The sequence below is a fragment of the Aotus nancymaae genome, unplaced genomic scaffold, assembly GCF_030222135.1.
Source record: "Aotus nancymaae isolate 86718 unplaced genomic scaffold, 86718_ANA_hifiasm-v0.15.2.pri h1tg000012l, whole genome shotgun sequence".
NCBI classification, from domain to species: Eukaryota; Metazoa; Chordata; class Mammalia; order Primates; family Aotidae; genus Aotus; species Aotus nancymaae.
This window is the reverse complement of record NW_026988423.1, coordinates 46973524-46989336: the sequence shown is the minus strand read 5'-3', so window position 1 is coordinate 46989336 and position 15813 is coordinate 46973524. Positions and strand designations below refer to the sequence as shown.

Here is a 15813-nt window from a genome sequence, read left to right as displayed (position 1 = left end):
GACACTCCGTTACCTGACAAAAATCAATAAATCAAATCAAATAAAGGAGGATTTCCTACCACATTATTCTTAGACACAAATCAACTGTTTTTTTTCATCTGTTGCTCAATCCCCAAAACAGCAATCTGATCCTACATTTGAAATAAACCTGGGCCTGATGCAGTGCCTCGCACCTATAATCTCAGCACTTTGGAGGCTAAGGCAGGAGGCTCATTTGAGTCCAGGAAGTCAAGACTAGCCTGTGAAACACAGTGAGACCCATCTCTACAAAAAACAAAATTAGCTGGGTGTGGTGGCACATACATGTTGTCCCAGGCACTGGGGAGGCTAAGGCGGGAGGATCCCTTGAATCTGGAGTTGGAGGCTGCAGTGAGCTGTGATCAAGCCACTGCACTCCAGCCTGGGTGACACAGTGAGACCCTGTCTCAAAAACAGAAAAAAAAGGGCCGGGCGCGGTGGCTCACGCCTGTAATCCCAGCACTGTGGGAGGCCGAGGCAGGTGGATCACGAGGTCAAGAGATCGAGACCATCCTGGTCAACATGGTGAAACCCCATCTCTACTAAAAATACAAAAAATTAGCTGGGCATGGTGGCACGTGCCTGTAATCCCAGCTACTCAGGAGGCTGAGGCAGGAGAATTGCCTGAACCCAGGAGGCAGAGGTTGCGGTGAGCCGAGATCGCGCCATTGCACTCCAGCCTGGGTAACAAGAGCGAAACTCCGTCTCAAAAAAAAAAAAAACAGAAAAAAAAGTAAAACAAAACCCTAGCTTTGCAGAGAGATGGTATCCAAAGTGATTTATAACAATGGCCACAATTAATGTAGCATCTACACCACTAAGATGGAGAAATTGGTCAATGAATAGTGACAAGAGTTCCAACAAGCTGCCAGTTGGTTAGCAAGAACTTAATGAAGACAGAACACGCAAAACATTTATGACTGCAACACATGAATTTGAGGATTACAAGCCTTAATGGCAAAATGCTCAGAAAAACGCTTTGCCATACACACTGCCTCAACAGAGACAGCTTTCTGACTAGAGGTAATTCAAAACCAGCTAATGTTGACCTAACCGTTTTAGGCATTGCTTCAATCTCAAAGAAGTTGGAGTTGTTTATGAAGAGGCAGCAAAATTCCACTGTGGGCTGGGCACGGTGGCTCACGCCTGTAATCTCAGCCCTTTGGGAGGCTGAGGCAGGCAGATCACTTGAGGTCAGGAGTTTGAGAACAGTCTGGCCAACATGGTGAAACCCCATCTCTACTAAAAAAATACAAAAATTAGCCGGGCATGGTAGCGGCTGCCTGTAATCCCAGCTACTCAGGAGGCTGAGGCAGGAGAATCGCTTGAACTCGGGAGGTTGCAGTGCGCCTAGAGCGTGCCGTGCCACTGCACTCCCGCCTGGGCGACGGAGTGAGACACTGTTTCCAAAAAAAAATCCACTCTGAACCACTAAACAAATTCATAGAAGAAACGGACTACCTTCCAAACGTTTTCATGATGATAAGGTTCATCTTGGCTAAATGAACTTCTGCCTACTGACTCCCTTTGTAATGCTCTCCCAAATTCTACTCCACGATTCGATTCCACAATACCCAGGGAATCCTCTTCCTGACCCCTCCAGGTGGAGAAGCCACTCTCCCCACAAAACATACTCACTGAAGTCCTCAGCAGCTGAAATCTGCATCTTGTAGGCTGGCTGCTCTTAACTAGAGTGAGTTATAGGCTTCTCACGAGTTAAATTTGTTCCTAAATATATGTCAGTGGCACGTGGTATTGGGAATAGAGAATTTAATTAAATATTCCTAAATGTCAATGAAATACAAGTGCAAAAAGAAAGTTGCTCTCGTGCAAACTTAATGAATGGCTTTCGAGACAATCGACAAAGGAGAGTCAAAATCATATTAGCCAAGGACCGAAGGGATCCTACATATTGTGGGGGAAATCGCAAAAATGCAGGCTTCTGTAATCATATTGCTTCTCCGGTGAGCTTTGCGCTCTCCATGTATTTTAAAAGACATCCAGCATAAAGCTTCTAGAGGCTTTATTGGGTGCGGTCTGTGCAAGAGAGAGGATGGGGAACGCCAATCGGAGAACCCAGATTCAAAAGGAAGGTTTTTTTGGACCCACATCAAAAGACTGGCTGCTCGGAAAGTTTTCTCGCGAGCGACAAAGGCTTGGAGGCTGGAAAAAGCGTCGTGGTCGCCACCTACCGAGAAGCGGCGGGTGGGGGAAGGATGGCCGGCGTGGCCCGAATCCCCAGTGGGTGGTATTGGGTGGGGGGAATCATAAAATCACTCAATCTCGTGCTTTACATAAACATCTAAAAATCTCCGGTCTTGGGGTTGTAAAGTTTTGGAGTTTAACTTAGGCGAACCGTGATGTCTCACCATTTTCAAAACCCACCGTAGCGCAAGTTGAGAAGCATAAAATAATGGTTGGGGGAGAAGTTTGAGTTAAATTGCAAAGCGGCTGACAGAACAAAACAGGAGCTACGAGTCAGGATTTCTGCTCCCACTCTCTTGCAACTTTCCTTCCAAATCCTGAGGGAGAGACAGAGGCGGAGGTCGAGGGAGGAATTAAAACACAAGGTCCCCTCCCCACTCGCCTGTCCCAACCTGGGGGCAACAGTCTCTTTGGAGGCCAGCTTGGAAAACACTAGAGAGTTCTTTGTGTCCCGGAGTGTGGTGCAGGGCGGAGGGACTCCCGTTGGCAGAGCACGGAGGGCGACGGGCCGGCACAGGGCTCCCCGGGTTTTGCAGCGTCCCGGCTTCGCAATTTGCAAGGAATGTGGGGTGCAAGAGCCAGTGGGGGACTTGGACGGCGGCTGGCGCGCGGCAGGAACGAAGCCGGAGCCACCACCCGTCCAGATTTCCGTTCGTGCACCCCGGCTCCCCTCCCCCACCCGGTCGGCCGCGCAGGCCCCAGGTGCAGCCATGTTCTCGCTCCCACCACCCTCGCCTCCATTGACAGCCCTTGCCGGAGAGGGCCGGGCGCCGCGCTCGCCTCGTCCTCGGGTTCGGGGCTCGCCGACGCGGTGCTTCCTGGGAGCTGTAGTCCCCAGCCCCCGCCGCCGCGTTAACGGGGAACGGATCTGAAACTACAACTCCCGCTGGGCGGCGCTGCGGGTGCGCACGCGCAGCGCGTCTTCGAGGAACAAAAAAAAAAGAAAAAAAAAGAAAAAAAAAGGAGGAGGAGGAGGGTGAGAGAGAAGCTGGGAGAGCAGAGAAAAGGGGCCACCGGTCGCCCCCCCGCTTCCCCGCACGCGCTCTCCAGCCGCGGCCGCCCGCCTGCCGCGGTCACCCCGGCCTCTGCCTCTGTCCCCCAGTGATCGGATCAAGGCGCTGAGCGAGGCCCTGCCTGCGGGGCGGCCATGCGGCGGTGACAGGAGCGCGGCCGACAAGCACGGGCCCCTCGCCCCCTCTCGCCTCCCGCCCGCTCGCCAGCTCCCCTCAGCCGAGGCTGCTCCGCGGCGGCCGTAGCGTGCGCGCGGCCCACACTCGCCTCCCCTCGGCACCCCAGTCCCCAGCGCTGCCTGGAGGCGGCCGCACTCGGGTGAGTCCCTCTCGCCTCATCCCCGCGCCCTCCGCCCCCATCTCGGGGGGCCATTGCGAGCGGGGGGCCTTTATTGGAGACTTTGCCCCGCCGGGGCCTGGAGGGACAGGGCCCTGGGAGCCGTGGCCGGCCGCGCGTGTTGTGGGGCCTTGGGGGGCGCCCCTGCCTCCTCCCCCCACCCCCACCGCCTCGCTGGGCCTCGAGCCCCCGCCGGCCTTGGCAGTGGCCGAGACGAGGCAATGGGGGTGGGGCGGCACGGACGCGGTCGCGGGGGACGACAGTGGCACGCGCGCGCCTGGGTGCGCGTGGGGGAGGGGCGCGCGCGCCGGCCGGCGTGGGGTGGGGGAGGCGCCTCGCGCGTGCGGTCCCGCGCGCGAGCGAGCGAGCGGCCCCGCGGGCTGCGCATGCCCCGCCGCGCTGATTGGCCGGCTGGGCGGTGCGGGGGCGCGCGCGGTGCCAGGCCCGAGCCGCCGTGGGGTCGCGCTCGCCTGGTGTATCTGGGGCTCCTGCGCCGGGGCAGCAGACGCGCGGGATTGGCCGACCGGCGCGGGGGCGGGGCCGCGCGTTGCCTGGTAACTGCGGCGGGCGGGGGAGCGGGAGCACCGCCCCCCGCCCCGCCCCACTCCCAGGTGGAGCCCGCAGTGGGCTTTGTCCCGGGCCGACCCGGCGCGCCTGTCCCGCCGGGCCTGTTCTTTGGGGGAAATAAACACAATGACCGGAAGGAAAACCTCAGCCTTAGGCCATGAAAATTAAGCCGTCTAGGTTCGGCCAGCACCCAGACGACGGGAGTGCAGAGGAAGAAGGAAAATGAAATGGAAATAGCTGGCTCCTTGCCGCTCCCTTACTCCACTTTTTCTTATTCCAAGTTTTGCCTTTTCCTGTAGTGAATTTTGTCCACCCTAAGTTATGATTTTGCGCTCATTTGCGGCGGGTGATGTTCAGATATGGGGTGTTGGAGTAGTGTCCACTCTTGCGGATGCGCGACTCTGGCCGACTTACCTCTTTAAAAAAAAAAAAAAAAAAAAAAATTAAAAATTATTTGTAGAGACTCGGTCTCACTGTGTTGCCCAGACTGGTCTTGAACCCCTAGAGACTCAAGCGATCCTCCCACCTTGGCCTCCCAAAGTGCTCGGATTACAGGTGTGAGCCACCGCGTTTGGCCTAATTTTTCTTTTAGAAGCAGGGTCTCTCTGTGTTGCCCTAGCTGAAGTGCAGTGGCATAATCATAGGTCATAGCTCATTGCAACCTCCAGCGCCTGGGGTCCAGCGATCCTCCTGCTTCAGCCTCCCTAGTGGCTGGGACTACAGGCGCATGCTATCATGCCCAGCTAATTTTTTTTTTTTTTTTTTGGAAACGGAGTCTTGCTGTGTCACCCAGGCTGAAGTGCAGTGGCATGATCCTGTCTCACTGCAACCTGTGCCTCCCGGGTTTAAGCAGTTCTCCTGCCTTAGCTTTCTGAGTAGCTGGATTACAGATGTCTGCCACCATGCGGGGCTAATTTTTTTTTTTTTTTTTTTGAAATGGGGTTTTGCAGTTGCTGCCCAGGCAGAAGTGCAGTGGCGCAGTCTTGGCTCACTGCAACCTCCGCCTCCTGGGTTCAGCCGATTCTCTTGTCTCAGCCTCCCAAATAGCTGGGACTAAAGGCACGTGCCGCCATGCCCGGCTAATTTTTTTTTTTTTTTTTTTTTGAGATGGAGTTTTGCTTTTGTTGCTCTGGGTGAAGTTCAGTGGCACGATCTTGGCTCACTGCAACCTCCGCCTCCCGGGTGCAAGCGATTCTTCTGCCTCAGCCTCCCCAGTAGCTGCAATTACAGGCATGTGTCACCCCGCCCAGCTAATTTTGTATTTTTAGTAGAAACGGGGTTCTCCACATTGGTCAGGCTGGTCTCGAACTCCCGACCTCTGGTGATCCGCCTGCCTTGGCCTCCCAAGGTGCTGGGGTTACAGGCGTGAGCCACCGAGCCTGGCTTTAGTTTTTGTATTTTTAGTAGAGATGGGGTTTCATCATGTTGGCCAGGCTGGTCTGCAACTCCAGAGCTCAAAGCAATCTGCCCGCCTCGGCCTGCCACCAAAGTGCTGGGATTACAGGTGGGAGCCACTGTACCCGGTCATGCCTGACTAATTTTTAATATTTTTTAAAGTGCTGGGGTCTTCCCGTGTTGCCTAGGCTGGTCAGGAACTCCTGGCCTCTGGTGATCCTCCCGTTTAGGCCTCCGAAAGTGGTGGGAGTACTAGCTTGCCACCACTCCTGGCCTCTGCTCTTTTAAATTCAACTTAGCTGCAGACAATGGCTTGATCAGCCAACAGTGCAGAGGAGAAGTCTCCAGGCCTTCAGGGAACAAAAGGGGAAGTTAGTTTGCAAATGAGAACGTGCAGGTAGAGGGCCCTGCGGAGTTGAAGCCTAGGGTGTGGGATGACTGATTTTATTTCCTGCTACAGGATTTTTCGGGGCTGTTGCCTTGGCTTTCATTTCTCCTGCTTCTTGAGATCTTGGCCTTTTGCATGGAATGACTTTTTTCAGGCTATGGAAATCTTTCTTGCTCATATGCAGCCACTTCTTAAGTAAGGTCTTCTCTCTCTTTCTTTTTTTTTTTTTTTTTTTGTTGTTGTTGTTGTTGAGAGAGTCACACTCTATCACCCAGGCTGGAGTGCAGTGGCTGATCTTGGCTCACTGCAACCTCCACCTCCTGGGTTCAAGCGATTCTCCTGTCCCAGCCTCCTGAGTAGCTGGGACTGCCGTCACGCCTGGCTAATTTTTTAATTTTTAATAGAGACGGGGTTTCACCATGTTGGCCAGTCTGGTCTCGAACTCCTGGCCTCAAGTGATCCACCTCCTTGGCCTCCAAAAGTGGTGGGATTACAGGCGTGAGCCACCGTACCAGCCTAAGGTCTTCTCTTATAGTCTCCCAATCAACTTGTGTGCCCCTCTTCCTCACAGGGCACCTTCATTTTCCTTCCTCCTTCCTTCCTTCCTTCCCTCCCCTCCCCTCCCCTCGATTCCTTGCTTCCTTGCTTTTTTTCTACCTTCCTCCCTCTTTCTCTCCTTCTCACTGCAGTCTCCATCTCCCGGGTTCACACGATTCTCCTGCCTCAGCCTCCCAAGTAGCTGGGATTACAGGCATGCGCCACTATGCCTGGCAAAGGGCACCTTTATTTTTCTTTGCATGTGGCCTTGCCACTGGGTGTTAAGCTCCAAGGGGCAGGGACAAGAAGCCTTTTCCTCCTTTTTCTTTCTCCCCCCACTTCCTTCCAGTTTGGCATTGTCCTAGTGCCTTGCCTGTGGCAGCAGCAATGCTGCTAACATTGAGTGTCTTCTGTGCCAGCTGTGGCTCTTGAGCGCTTTGGATGTACAGCATTTTTCTTATTTGATCTTTGTAACAAGTCTGTAATTCTACTCTATAGAGCGGAACGAAAGTTGGAGAGTTCTGTACTCTTGCTTACATGAACCTGGGTGGGCAATGTGACTCAACCCCTAAGCCAAGGCTCCTGGGTGTCCCCAGGAGCGCTGGCATGTGAGGATTCCACTTACTGGGCCCCACTTCCCAGGCTGATTTTGCTGATCTGGGGTGTTGCCCGAGAATTTGCATTTCTAATAGTTCCCCAGGTGGTGTTGATGGCAGCTGCTCCCCGCACAGCCCTTTGGGAGCCATTCACAATGGTGCAAAATGAAGGGAGGGAAATATATTGGAGATACTTGCTTTTCCTTATTTTAAAATTAGATCTTGGCCAGGTGCGGTGGCTCACGCCTGTATAATCCCAGCACTTCGGGAGGCTGAGGCGGGTGAATCACTTGAGGTCAGCAGTCTGAGACCAGCCTGGCCAACATGGCGAAATCCTGTCTCTACTAAAAATACAAAAATTAGCCGGGTGTGGTGGCGAGTGTCTGTAGTTTCAGCTACTTGAGAGGCTGAGGCAGGGGAATCACTTGAACCCCGGGAGGCAGAGGTTGCAGTGAGATGAGATCGCTTCAGCCTGGGCAACAGATCGAGACTCTGTCTCAAAAAAATAAAAATAAAGAAATAAAATAAAATTAGACCTTCAAGAATCGAAAATAATTTGGACCACCGACTGTAGCTTGCTTGGAAAACTGGCTGAGAATTGAGAATTCCTGTTAGTGATGATTAGAAAGTTAAAAGTTTCATAGATCTCCAGTTTAAAAAGGGGCATGGATTTAAGTGCAGAATAAAATTGGAAATCTGTGTTAAGCTTGGCTTTTTCCCACTCTCATTTATTTATTCAATTACAGCACAGGCGTTTGTTATATTATCTTCTTCAGATGCCCAAAGCGTCCCACACCTACCACACAGCAGGTTTGAGTGATGGGGCCACAGCTTGTAGTTTTGGTCCTTGGAGCAGGGGTCAGGGGGCCATTGTGTGCTGGGGGTCCTCTGCCATGCACCCCTCCAACGATTCAGCTAACTCAAATATGACTACAATTACTGCCATTTAAATGTAGGCTTTGGAGGTTCTTTTTGCAGGGTGGGAAGGGTGTTAATTCTTGCTGAGAAAGATTTTTAAGTTTTTAAAATGATAATGGATTTCTTTCTTGGGAAAATAACTGCAGATTAGGTGAGAAGAATGGTTTTAGTTTACAGTTAATGACCCCCCTCTTCCCCTGCCCCGACACCCTTAGGCGAGCTGTACACACTCCTCAGGGGATCCCAACTTCCATGGCCACCATCCTGCTATGTTGTAGAATTTTCGATGACCTATAGGTGGACAAGTTATTACCTAAAGGAGCTGAACACTGAACAATTACTAAACACTTAATCTTTTCTGTTATTACTGGTTACCAGCTATTTGCATTGCATTTTACCTAATTGATTTCTACCATTTTTTCATTCTTTGTTGATGACACGAATGTTTTACATAAACATGAGCTTTTGCAATATGCTTCATAACTGGGGTGGTGTAATTAACATGAAATTGTCTTACCACTGGCTTAAATAAATGCATGTCAAATCATTTTTATGTCAGTCTGAGGGAAAGCATTTTTTGTTTTGCTTTGAGACGGAGTCTTGCTCTGTCACCCAGGCTGGAGTGCAGTGGCGCCATTTCGACTCTGCAACCTCTGCGTCCCGGGCTCAAGAGATTCTTGTGCCTCAGCCTTGTGACTAGCTGGGACTACAGGCATGTGCCACCATGCCCAGCTAATGTTTTTGTATTTTTTCATAGGGATGGGGTTTCACCATGTTGGCCAGGCTGGTCTGCAACTCCTGACCACTGCCTTGGCCTCCCAAAGTGCTGAGATTACAGGCATGAACCACTGAGCCCAGTTAATTTATGGAGTGACGCTTATTCATTGTTAATAACTGAAAGAAAGTAGAAAATACACCTAATCAGTTGCTTATTCTAATTGTAGAGTTGAGATACCTGGGAATCAGTAGGCTTAAACTGGCAGCATAGCTATATGTAGACTCATACTCCGTTAACTAAAGTGTATTGAGGCTACCTACCTGGGGGAGTGAAACGCCTTAGTGTCTTAGAGGATGTGTGTTTTTTATTTTATTTTTAATTTTTTGAGACAGAGTCTTGCTCTGTTGCCAGGCTGGAGTGCAGTGGCGCGATCTTGGCTAACTGCAGCCTCCACCTCTCCAGTAGCTGGGCTACAAACATGCACCACCATGCCCAGCTAATTTTTCTACTTTTAGTAGAGACAAGGTTTCACCATGTTGGCCAGGATGGTCTCAATCTCTTGACCTCATGATCCGCCTGCCTCGGCCTCCCAAAGTGTTGGGATTACAGACGTGAGCCACCATGCCTGGCCTCTATTTTATTTTATTATTACTATTTTTGAGACGGAGTCTCGCTGTGTCGCCCAGGCTGGAGTGTAGTGGTGCAGTCTTGACTAACTGCAACCTCTGCCTCCTGGGTTCAAGCAGTTTTCCTGCCTCAGTCTCCTGAACAGCTGGGACTACAGGCGCCTGCCACCAAACCTGGCTAATTTTTGTATTTTTAGTAGAGATAGGGTTTTACTATGTTGGTCAAGCTGGTCTCAAACTCCCAACCTCAGGTGATCCATGTGCCTCAGCCTCCCAAAGTGCTGGGATGACAGGCATGAGCCACCATGTCTGGTGAGATGTGTGTATCCTGTAAAAAGTGTGTGAATATATCATTGGAAGAGGTAAAGGTATTGCCTTGGTAATTCTTCATTCTCCATTCTTCCTCTTTCGTCCTTCACTGTTTTCCTTTTGTTCTGGAATTCTCCTTTCTGCAATCCTCCTGTTTCTCTTCTTTTTCTTTTTTTCCTTTGTAAAACTCTTGTTTTGGTATTCCATGCCTGTTTCTGGGAGTACTCATTTGTTTTTTACCACTTTGGCTTACTGAGAAAGTAAGAGAAAGTTCGATACAGCCAGGAACTGTCAGAATTGTTGGAGGGTTGACTCCTTCTTTGGTTGTAACTTGATTAAAGACTCTAGAATTTTTATTTATTTATTTTTTGAGATGGAGTCTCCCTCTGTCACCAAGGCTGAAAGTGCAGTGGCGCGATCTCAGCTCACTGCAACCTCCACCTCCCAGGTTCAAGCTATTCTCCTGCCTCAGCCTCCTGAGTAGCTGAGATTACAGGTGTGGGGCACCATGCCCGGCTTATTTTTGTATTTTTAGTAGAGATGGGGTTTCCCCATGTTGCCCAGGCTGGTCTCAAACTGCTGACTTCAAGTGATCCACCCGCCTCAGCCTCCCAAAGTCCTGGATTACAGGAATGAGCCACTGGACCCGGCTAGCACTCTATAGGATTTTTAAAGAATTAGTTACTTAAAAAGCACATCATGAGAGGGAAAACAAGTTTATAAATTGAGAGAGGGTTTATGGCTTAGTGGCTAGAGACACAAGTTTGAAGAAGTCTGACTGCTTCGATTCCAGTCCTGGCCCTTGCCATTTCCTGGCTGTGCGACTTCAGGCAGTTCACTTCATCTTTGTGTGTTTCCGTTTTTTTTTTTTTCCTTTTCTTTTTTGAGATAGTGACTCGCCCTGTCACCCAGGCTGGAATACAGTGGTATGATTTTGGCTCACTCCAACCCCTGTCTCTCAGGTTCAAGCGATTCTTGTGCCTTGGCCTCCCAAGTAGCTGGGATTATAGGCGTGTGCCACCACGCCTGGCTAACTTGTATTTTTAGCAGAGACGAGGTTTCACCATGTTGGCCAGGCTGGTCTCCAACTCCTGACCTCAAGTGATCCACCCAGCTCGGCCTCTCAAATGCTGGGATTACAGGCCTGAGCCACCACACCCAGCCCCTATTTTTAAAAATGGAGATGATGATAATAGAACATGTTTCACTTCTAAGGGCTGTTGCAAGGATAGAGTTTAAGTGCTTAGATTGCTATCTGGCATGTAGTAGACACTCAAGAAGTATCAGTCATAAAAATACTATTATAAAGACTTTTGGGAAGTCATATTGACTACATACAGTGTAGATCTCCAAGAACTCTGGAGAATATTAACTGGGAGTTAAGGACTTGTTCCTCTCTGGGATTTTCCCCTGTGACTGTGACATTGTTTTGTTTTGTTTTTTAGAGATGGAGTCTCGCCCTGTCACCCAGGCTGGAGTGCAGCAGCATGATCCAGCTCTCTGCAACCTCCACCTTTGCCTCCTGGGTTCAAGCGATTCTTCTCGTCTCAGCTTCCCAAGTAGCTGGGACTACAGACATGCGTCACTATGCCCAGCTATTTTTGTATTTTTTTTTTTTTTAGTAGAGAAGGGGTTTCATTATATGTTGGCCAAGCTGGTCTGGAACTCCTGACCTCTGGTAATCTGCTCACCTCCACCTCCCAAAGTGCTGGGATTATAGGCATAAACCACCGTGCCTGATCAAAGCTTGACAGTTTGACTGATGAAACTTGAGAATGCTACACTTTATATGTTGTTCATTATAATTTGTTATATTAGATATTTAGCTCTTACTGTTGACTATAACACATACATAATGTGAGTAGAATTTTATCTAGATTGAGTTTTCAGACCAGTGTTTGGTTTCAGGAAAATAAATAAGGTATTGGAAGTGAAAAATTAAAAATTACTGGTGCGTACCTGTAGTCTCAGCTACTTGGGAGGCTGAGACAGGAGAATTAGTTGAACCCAGGAGGCGGAGGCTGCAGTGAGATGAGATGGCGCCACTGCACTCCAGCTTGAACAACAGAGCAAGACTCCATCTTAAGGAAAAAAAAAAAAAAACCTCAAAAACCCAAAATCCTGTCTGTACTAAATATATAAAAATTAGCCGGAATGGTGACAGGTGCCTGTAATCCCAGCTGCTTGGGAGGCTGAGGCACGAGAATCACGTGAACCCAGGAGGTGGAGGTTGCAATGAGCCGAGATCTTGCCACTGCACTCCAGCCTGGGTGACAGAGTGAGATTCCATCTCAAAAATTATAAAAGAAAGAACACCCTGTAAGATGAATTTGCCCCTTTATGAAGAATAAATTTGTGTCTGCCATTTACACCATGAATGCCTCTTTCTTTGGAGTGGTTCCTTATAGTGTTGTTGTTGTTGTTGTTGTTGTTTTGAGACGGAGTCTCACTCTGTCGCCAGGCACCAGGCTGGAGTGCAGTGGCACAATCGCGGCTCACTACAACCTCCACCTCCCGGGTTCAAGCAATTCTCCTGCCTCAGCCTCCCGAGTAGCTGGGACTACAGGCGTGCACCACCACGCCCAGCTAATTTTTGTATTTTTAGTAGAGATGGGGTTTCACCATGTTGGCCAGGATGGTCTCGATCTCTTGACCTCGTGATCCACCCGTCTCGGCCTCCCAAAGAGCTGGGATTACAGGCTTGAGCCACCACGCCCGGCCTGTTGTTGTTTAAATTGTGGCAATATATATTTAACATAAAAATTACCATTTTAACCTTTTTTTGGGTGGGGGGAGGGACAGGGCGTCACTACGTTGCCCAGGCTGGAGTGCACTGGTATGGTTTCGGCTCACTGCCACCTCTGCATCCGAGGCTCAAGATGCTCTCGCAGTCAGCCTCCTGAGTGGCTGGGACTGCAGGTGCATGCCACCGCGTCTAGCTAAATTTTTTATTTTTTGTAGAGATGGGGGTCTCACTATGTTGCCCAGGCTGGTGTCCAACTCCTGAGCTCAAAGAGTCTGCCTGCATCTGCCTTCCAAAGTGCTGGGGTCAGAGACATGAGCCACCCTGCCCAGCCTGATTTTAACCATTTTAAAGTGTATGTATAGTTCAGTGGTTCAGAACTTTTTTCCTTTTTTTGTTTTTGGAGACAGGGTCCTGCTCTGTTGCCCAGGCTGGAGTGCAGCATATCCTCAAGTTCATCTGTGTGTTAGAATTTCCTTCGTTTTTAATCCTTTTGGAGATTTTTGGAGTTCTTGTTTTGTAGCATGGCAAAGCACATTGTGTGTGTGTGTGTGTGTGTGTGTGTGTGTGTGTGTAAGAACTATATACGATTATATTATGGTATACTTGGAAAAGCGGAACGTGATGAAGAGTTTGGTCCATAACATGCCTGGTCATATTGAACCCTGTTTAGCAGACACAGCCTAGGAAGTTTTCTGATTATATAGGTTTCATGCTTTTGAGAATTGCTGCTTGTGTTTTGATCTCATTTGCATACACAGTCCTTAGAGATCTTATTTATTTATTTATTTATTTAGAGACAGTCTTACTCTGTCACCCAGGCTGGAGTGCAGTGGCGTAATCTTGGCTCACTGCAACCTCCACCTCCTGGGTTCAAGCAATTCTCCTCCCTCAGCCCCGTGAGTGGCTGGGATTACAGGTGCCCACCACCATGGCTGTCTAATTTTTGTATTTTTAGTAAAGATGGGGTTTCACCATTTTGGCCAGGCTAGTCTCAGAACTCCTGACCTCGTGGTCCACCCACCTTGGCCTCCCAAAGTGCTGAGATTACAGGCATGAACAACTGCGCCTGGCTAAGAAGGGATATTTTAAATTTTTAAAAAATAATATATGTTTATAGAGATGGGGTTTCTCTCTGTTGCCCATGCTGGTCTCAAACTCCTGGGCTCAAGTGATTTTCCCACCTCAGTCTTCCAAAGTACTGAGATTTTAGGTGTGAGCCACCGTGCCTGGCCCAAGAGACAGGCTTTTTTTTTTTTCCCCCACCTCCCTGACAGGCTCTTTTATCAAATCAGGAATAGTAGCTATTTATTCACTTCTTAAGCATACTGATGGGCTCATCATATGAGGCCTCAGAACACCGCATTCTTCTTGGAAAATACTGGTATGAGCAAATGACATCGTTGAGAGCTTCAGGATAAAGAATCTTGTAGTTTAGTTTGCATATCCAGGCTAGTTTACTTATTTATTTATTTATTTATTCATTTAGACAGTCATGCTCTGTCTCCCAGGCTGGAGTGCAGTGGCTCAATCTCAGCTCAGTGCAACCTCCACCTCCCAGGGTCAAGCAATTCTGATACCTCAGCCTCCTGAGTAGCTGGGGTTACAGGTTGTGTACCACAATGCCCAGCTAATCTTTGTGTTTTTTGGTAGAGACAGAGTTTCATCACACTGGCCAGGCTGGTCTCGAACTCCTGACCTCAAGTGATCCACCCGCCTTGGCCTCGCAAGGTGCTGGGAACAGGCCTGAATCATCACGCCCAGCTGGAAGGTGACTTTTTAAACTTAAATTATAAAATAATCTTTAAGAAGTGAATTTGACATAAGCAAATTTTCATGCACAAATGCCTTAAATGGTACACACACTTAATTTCAAAGCAGTGATTTATTTTGATCCTTTCCTCATTAATTTTCCTGCTCTCTCAGAAAATAGGTTATTTTATTTAGCAGTGATAATTAAAGCAGTTTGTTGGGAAATAAGCCATTTTCAGTTTATCAGGCTTGGATTTGAAGAGTTTTTATGTAAATTAATAGGTATATGTACATATATTTTAAAAATAACGATTTTAGTGAAGCTTAAATTATAAATGCTTGCTCAATTCACTGAATGCTTTTGTGATGCACTTTATCAAGTACTAACACATTTTCTGATAACAATCTTGTAAGGTAAGTATGCAGACTGTTGTCACTTTCCAGACTAGTAAATTTGGGATTAAAGAGTCCCAGGGTCACCTGTTGGAGACAGGACTTGAATTCAGAACTTTTGCCTGATTGCAAAGCTGATCTTCATAATAGCTTTGCTCTGTTGCTTGCCTTCTGTGAACAGTGCATTTAAAAAAGTAAAGATGGCCGGGCACAGTGGCTCACATCTGTAATCCCAGCACTTCGGGAGGACGAGGCGGGCGGATCACGAGGTCAAGAGACCAAGACCATCCTGGCCAATAAGGTGAAACCCCGTCTCTACTAAAAATGCAAGAATCAGTTGGGTATGGTGGCGTGTGCCCATAGTCCCAACTACTTGGGAGGCAGAGGCAGGAGAATTGCTTGAACCTGGTAGGTGGAGGTTGCAGGGAGCTGGCATGCGCCATTGCACTCTAGGCTGGGCAACAGAGTGAGACTATCTCAAAAAAGAAAAGAAAAGAAAAGAAGAAAAACACCTCAAGAACAAAGTAAAGATGGGCCTTTAGATAATAGCTACTTGATTTTCATTTCCTCTTCCAAATGGGTTTTCCAGAGGCAACTGAGTTTTAAATTTGGAGTCATGTCAAAGGGACACATTCTTTGTGTTGGCAGAGCCAGCTTCTGCTGTTTAAAAATCTGGACTATCAGTTTAAAAGTATAATTAATACATATGCAAAAATGGTGTCTTAAGCTGTGGTGCAAGGATAATAGGTCTTTCTAAATAGCTAGTAAGACTTTTTCTTGTTTGTTTGCTTTTTAAGGATGTGCTTTTTGCTACTGTGAAACTCAGAACTGAACTTGTGATCCACAGATTGGGCAGATCCTTCTTTTTTTTTGAGACAGAGTCTGACTCTGTCGCCCAGGCTGGAGTGCAATAGTGTGATCTTGACTCACTGCAACCTCTGCCTCCCAAGTTCAAGCGATTCTCCCACCTCAGCCTCCGGAGTAGCTGGGATTATAGGCGGGTGCCACCACACCCAGCTAATTTTTGTATTTTTAGTAGAGACGGGTTTTCACCATGATTTCCAGGCTGCTCTTGAACTCCTGACCTCAGGTGATCTGCCCACCTTGGCCTCCCAAAGCTCTGGGATTACAGGCATGAGCCACTGCGCCCAGCTAGGTCTTTTCTTTATTATTTTGACATTCTTTCCTTCACCTGGCTTGTTAAAAAAGTGAAATTTAGCTATTAGCTGAGTTTCTTTCTTTTATTTTTTTCAGATGGGGCTTGCTCTGCCACCCAGGCTGGAGTACAATGGTGTGATCTT

At 48.7% G+C, this 15813-nt stretch overlaps 1 protein-coding gene across 11 annotated transcripts in view; it reads left to right on the top strand.

Moving 5' to 3' along the window:
* Window positions 1–3200: 3200 nt before the first annotated feature.
* GTF2I (general transcription factor IIi) overlaps window positions 3201–15813 on the top strand; it is a 107667-nt gene continuing 95054 nt past the window's right edge. For 5 of the 11 annotated variants that reach the window (XM_064375644.1, XM_064375638.1, XM_064375642.1 and 2 more), the window contains exon 1: window positions 3201–3552. The gene's annotated coding sequence lies outside the window, so the exon portion shown is untranslated. Of the gene's footprint in view, window positions 3553–14036; window positions 14139–15813 lie in introns of those variants that run through there. The other 6 variants (XM_064375637.1, XM_064375641.1, XM_064375636.1 and 3 more) reach the window with 2 other exon arrangements.